The sequence below is a fragment of the Cydia splendana genome, chromosome Z, assembly GCF_910591565.1.
Source record: "Cydia splendana chromosome Z, ilCydSple1.2, whole genome shotgun sequence".
Taxonomy (NCBI): Eukaryota; Metazoa; Arthropoda; class Insecta; order Lepidoptera; family Tortricidae; genus Cydia; species Cydia splendana.
In genome coordinates, this window is record NC_085987.1 from 30,891,439 (window position 1) to 30,898,102 (window position 6,664).

Below are 6,664 nucleotides of genomic sequence, written 5' to 3' on the forward strand. Positions count from 1 at the left end.
TATTAAAATCATAATATCTCGAAAACTACTATGTATAATGAAAGGCCATTACTACACAATATCGATTGTAAAAGAAACACAAGATTAATACCAAATTATATTCTTTATTACATCATAATAACCTACAGCTAAACAGGGTGGAAATACTAAAGCCAAGTATTATATTTAATCATTAATTAATTATCTTATTAAATGCAACGTGTAAGCAACCTCAGCACATTAGATCATAATTTATGTAGTTACGTTACTATTAATAATGGATACACAAAGCTAAAGGCAACAATAGCTAGATAAAACCTATACCTAATCAAGACAAGTAATACTTAATGTGATACTTCTTTACAACTCGACGGCTGGTTGGCAAGAGAGAGCTCCGTTGGCTGCGTCAGGGTTTTTATTAACGACGATGTGACGTCACCGGAACAGGTATTGACGCCGTTCGTGTTGCCAGCGCTCGAACTGGCTGTGTTGCTGCTTGAAGAAACCCTGGCGACTACATCCGGCTGTCCTGCCCTCGGGATCGTCTCGACTCCCGTTATGGGCTGATGGTGGAGCTGTGAACATGACAACACTACATATTAGTACTTAAGCATCTCATTAGTCATGCTAAGATGCAACAACAGTTGTTTGTGTACAGAGGGATTTAGGCGTATATTGGCTTAACTCTGTGATGTTCTCACTCGATCACTTCGTTGTGTATCGCCTTAGCCCCATGTAACAGTGTTCACCGCGGATATCTGTCACATGTTCTCATTCCCTTATACACAATGTACATGTTCGAAGCATCAGCATTAGCCCAATGACAATACACACATTATTTCTTGAACTTGTAATATGCACAACTAAAGGAAATATGCAAATGTTTGAAGTATGGTGCCAACATTATATAACTTCATGAAATATGTAAACAGTGATAATAAAGTACATATGAAAAAATTACCTTTATGTTTTTCTATCGACTACATCCGGTATTACCAATTTAATCTGCTAGGCGTATCCAGGGCTTCATATTTTCGACGCAAGCGATGCCATCGTAGCGTTTGGAGGTCCTTTCGGCGCCTCTTAGGTCTGTCACCTTATAGCGGTCATGACCTAATACAGCTGTAACTTGGAACGGCCCTTTGTATAGCGGCAATAGCTTCGTGCTGTTGCCGTCATTCGAATGACTTGGAATTTTAAGGACCACCAAGTCGTCAATCTTATACTGCGGTGCCTCTTTCCGTCTAGCGTCAAACGAAGCCTTTTGTCTCTCGGCGTCCTTTTTGATATTGGCATCGACCATATGCCTCAAGGAGGTAACGTCAACCGGGTGCTCAGTGTTGTCATCGTCAGTGATTGCGTCATTGTCCATACGAATTCTATACCCAAAGAAGACCTCACTCGGTACTGCGGCTGTGGTTTTATTTATAGTGCTGTTGATACCTTGCTGAATCCTAGTCACATGTTGATCCCATTTGTTATTTTCCGTATCTGCTCCTAGACTACGTAAAGCTTCTAGAATTGTCAAATTAAATCGCTCCACCTGTCCGTTCGATCTAGGTACAGCGGTCGCGATAACGTGTCGCCTAATATTCCTATCGTTACAAAATTGTGTAAAGAGTTTCGATGTAAATGCACTCCCGGCATCACAAATTAGGCGTTTAGGATTTCCAAATTGTTTAAATAACTTTAGTAGTTCATTGATTACTAACTGACTTTTAGTATTTTTCACCGCAGCTATAAACACAAATTTGGTAAACGCGTCTACGAGAACTAACAGATAGCAATTTTTTTGTGTCGTTTTTATGAAGGGTCCGAGATGATCTACATGTAATGTATGAAATGGTCTCGCGTATTTGGGAATGGGATACAATTTTCCTGGCTTTTTGCCGTGAATGTTTTTGTAATATATGCAATTCAAGCAGTTTTTAATATATTTTGATACAGTTCTCTTTAAGTGTGGAAACCAATATTTTGCGCGAATTCTTTCTATTGTCTTGTCGACAGCAAAATGGCCCACGTTATCATGATTAGCATGTATCACATTCCAAATACAGCGCTTAGGTACAAGCCAACGTCTACCATACTCCGTCCGTCGATATACTTTATTTCCTAATAATTCGTAATCCTGAAATATACGTTTGTTAGCGTCGGCCTCGCCTGACAACAAAATTTCACGAATGCTACATATACTGGGGTCTTGCAGCTGAACCGATAGCAACCAATCACCTTCCGTTAACGATAAAACAGTTTCAACCTTGACGTTGTCACAAACCGGATTTCTACTGAGGGCGTCCACATGCTGCATTTGACTACCCGCTCTGTGAACTATCTCATATGTGAACTCTTGCGCATATAACACCCATCGACTGATTCGAGGCACAATCTCCTGCTTACTTAAAGCATGCCTGACAGCATTGCAATCCGTCGTGATTTTAAAGGACGTCCCTATTAAATAATGCCTAAACTTTTGTAACCCTGTTATTATAGCTAGAAGTTCTAACTCGAATGAATGATATTTTTTTTCTTCATTGGTAGTTTGACGGCTATAGAAATGTATAGGTCTCTCGCCTTTGTCGGTTAACTGAGTCATAATACATGCTATCCCGTCCCTACTGGCGTCTGTGTAAAGATTTATCGGCAGCTTGGGGTCGAAAATATTGAGTACAGCGTTATCAATTAGTGCTCGTTTTAGCTTAGTTACCGCTTGTTCATGTTCGTCATTCCATTTCCATGTACTCCCCTTTTTCAACAAACTGGTTAACGGTTTGCATAATAATGCACAGTTATGAATAAACTTGCGAAAGTAACTTATCAATCCTACGAATTGTCGCACTTGATGCACAGTTTTTGGAGTAGGATACTCTGCCACCGCTTTGAGCTTCTTGGGGTGGGACTAATCCCATTTTCAGAGATCACATATCCCAAAAACGTAATTTCATTTTTGAAAAATGAGCATTTGTCTAGATTTACCGTTAACCCGTTTTTTGAAAAAAGGTCAAGTACCGCATCTAAACACGCTATATTCTCTTCTAAAGTTTCGGTGGCGATAAGCAAATCGTCCATATAACAAACTACTCTGCCGAAACGTAAATTCCCCAAAACTGTATTCATTAGCCTCTGAAAGACGGACGGCCCGTTACAAACCCCGAACGGGACACGAACGTACTCAAAATGTCCATCAGGGGTCACGAATCCAGTTTTGTGAATATCCTCTGCCTTAACACAAATTTGGTGGTATCCACTTTTCAAGTCAAGCGATGTGTAATATTTGCAACCTTGTAAGCGATCAATTAGATCCTCTATAACGGGCATTGGGTACTTTTCTTTTACGGTAATTTTGTTAAGCTGTCGATAATCAACGCACAGACGCTTAGATCCAGATGTTTTATCAACGAGGAGAGCGGGACTTGCATACGCTGAAGAACTATGTCGTATAATACCGTTATTTAATAGTTCATCAGTCAATTCGCGCATGATAACTTTTTCGGATTCCGACATTCTGTAAGGTCGTGAACAAACCGGTTTACTTGAAGTCAGTTCTATCTCTAATTCAACGCAAGAAGTTTTGCCGAGAGTGGCCAAGTCCTGAGAAAAACATTGAGGATATTTTTCCAAAAAATAACATTTAATAGCGACTTATGTTCATGAGATACGTCACTGATCACGCTAGTGTCGATTTTATTTACTTGCAATGCTTGAACATGCTCAAACGTTAACACGTCACCTACTCGGGAATACATTATGCTCCTATCCTCAGTAAAGTTCCGACCTATGAGTATGTTACACCCTAACACCGTATCTACTACGTAAAATGTAATGAACAGTTCAACAGAGTCAACTTTCAGAGTGGTTGCTACAGCTTCAGTCACTTGGGTTACGGAGTCGTTGTTCCAACCTACCAAATTAATGGGACTGTTCAACTGGAACACGGATAACTGATTCTGTTCTACAAATTCACGTGTCATTAAGGAGCACTCGCTGCCCATGTCAATAAATGCCTCGCTCTTAACGTTGTTAACAAAAACCTGTTTGTAGAACTTCTGTTTAGAATTACACTCCGTAATTAATTTTACTTCCGATTCCTTTTCTATTTTCGGTTTTGGTTTTGATTTACAAGCGGCTTCTAGGTGACCTGATTTGCTACATACGTTGCAACGGACATTGTCTTTAATCGTGCAAAGATTTCTTTTGTGACCGACCTCACCGCAACGAAAGCAAGTTAAATTGGAACTATGCGCATTATTATGATTTACAGGCGTCTCCGTTTTAATGCTACTTTCAGCCCTATCATTACTAGAATGACTCCCGTGTGATTGTCGAACATTTGATTTGCTACCTACAAAGTTTCTTACAGGTGCTTGTTTATCATGGACCGTATTCACTTTGCTGTGCAAAAAGGACGCTAACTCATCACAATACCTAAAGCTTCCTGCATCTGCCGCGGTAGTAATATTTGGATCACCGATTGTTCCAACAATGATCGAGATAATGTCTTTACTTCTAAACCCTAGCTGCAGTTTATCTATCCTACCCTTTTGTTCGAAAAAGAATTCGTATAACGATTGATTTGGTCCCGGCTTTGCTTCTATAAGCTGTTTCATTAAGACATACATATTCCGACTAATTTGGAAGGTATCTGATAAAGTGTCACGCCATTGCTTCCACTCCCACGTGGTCCAACTAGTATCATTTTTCTGCAAGGAATCCAACCACGTTTTGGCGGTATTTCGCAATTTTTGCAATGCTTGATACTTTATCATGTTGTCAGCCCACCCAAAAGCACGAGCGTTTGCATCAACCACGTTAAGCCACATATCGATATTGTCAACAAGGGGGTCAAATTCCGGAATCACTGACGATAATAAAACACTTTGACTCACGGTTTTCGGTTGTTTACGTTTACTCTTCTTCCTCCTTTTTCTTCTATGGTCATCGCTGCTTGTGGATGATGACGAATCCTGTGACGCTGTGCTCTCCGAAGAGGAACTGGAGGTCGTGGATAGCTCCCTTGTTCGTCGTCTCGGTCTCTTGCGCTTGCGATTACGTGGCATGTTGTGAGCGTAATTTCGAACACTTCTGATAAAAGAAACACAAGATTAATACCAAATTATATTCTTTATTACATCATAATAACCTACAGCTAAACAGGGTGGAAATACTATAGCCAAGTATTATATTTAATCATTAATTAATTATCTTATTAAATGCAACGTGTAAGCAACCTCAGCACATTAGATCATAATTTATGTAGTTACGTTACTATTAATAATGGATACACAAAGCTAAAGGCAACAATAGCTAGATAAAACCTATACCTAATCAAGACAAGTAATACTTAATGTGATACTTCTTTACAACTCGACGGCTGGTTGGCAAGAGAGAGCTCCGTTGGCTGCGTCAGGGTTTTTATTAACGACGATGTGACGTCACCGGAACAGGTATTGACGCCGTTCGTGTTGCCAGCGCTCGAACTGGCTGTGTTGCTGCTTGAAGAAACCCTGGCGACTACAATTGTGACTAGTTACGTATTATCGATACATAATTTAGACATAAACTTCAAAAATAAAAAATCCCACCAAAATTAGGTAAATTTTGGACCTGTTGAAATTCACCCAGTTATTTTCACACATATCCTCTGTTTCCCTATAGGTACCTTAATTATAGGTCTGAACCTAATACAAACTGCAGAAGCTGCTAAACTAGAGTAAACTTTTGTATCTAAGACAGAACTGTTCTTTGGCCAGCACTTAAATAATCTTCGGTTCATAGTATTTATGAGACCGCCAGGATATCTTGATATTTAAAATCGGCACATTTTAGTTTCTTCCACCTAAATTAAAATTGACTAAGAGGGCACAGCTACGCGTAGTTTAGATAAACTACAGTTGTTCAGAATTAGACGTAATGACTTCAACTTGGAGGATATATGGCACACGGTGTGCTATGGGGTATTGCCTTTGATTTAACTCTTTAAACCTTGGCATTTATTTATTAACCTGACAAGTTTCTCAAGTAGGTAATGTAGGTATCGTAGTGTGATATTACGATTAAATATTTACTAAGGTATTAAATTTACAAGTAACAAATAATTCGGTTGCGGTTTTATTTCGTATAGTTCCTTCCTCTTTTTAGAAGTAAGAGATTCGGCAATTTCGGCATACAACATACGAGTATTTCATCCGGGCCAAAAAAACGAATTGGTTGACACCCCAGTTAACAATCATTGGTGGTAGTTTTTTCTCAACTCTCGGACTCTAAAGTTGTATATACGTGTAGGTAAACATGAAGAAAATCTCAAAATAAGGAGACGAATTATGTTGAATAAAAATATTTTTTTGTTTTATTTCATAACTACATGAAAACATCGAGACTAGTATTAAGGGAGACTGATTACATCCATCACCAAAAAAAAAGTTCTTAACATAAAATTTAAGAGAGAAGTACCTACAGTTAGCATAGATGTTGCAGATGTTATAAGTAGCTAAACTTGGACCTTCCGGCACACCTAGAGGTTTGGCTACACAAACCTAAAATGTGAGCGTAATTGTATCGAGAAGAAGCCAATAATGTAATGCAATGCGACCTTTGGCTATAGCTTATGTTATATCATATGAGTGAGTCACTTGAACCAAAGCTTAAATAAGACGCTTACGAGTCGGGTAAAAAATAATGGAATAGGAAT

The 6,664-nt window shown here is 39.0% G+C and overlaps 1 long non-coding RNA gene across 1 annotated transcript; it reads right to left on the bottom strand.

Annotated features, from left to right (window-relative positions):
- Positions 1–323: 323 nt before the first annotated feature.
- On the bottom strand, positions 324–2,861 carry LOC134805204 (uncharacterized). The gene is made up of 2 exons (XR_010146253.1): positions 941–2,861; positions 324–554 (listed from the first exon to the last, which is right to left on the bottom strand). It is a non-coding gene; the product is annotated as an uncharacterized LOC134805204 (long non-coding RNA).
- Between the last annotated feature and the right edge of the window lie 3,803 nt (positions 2,862–6,664).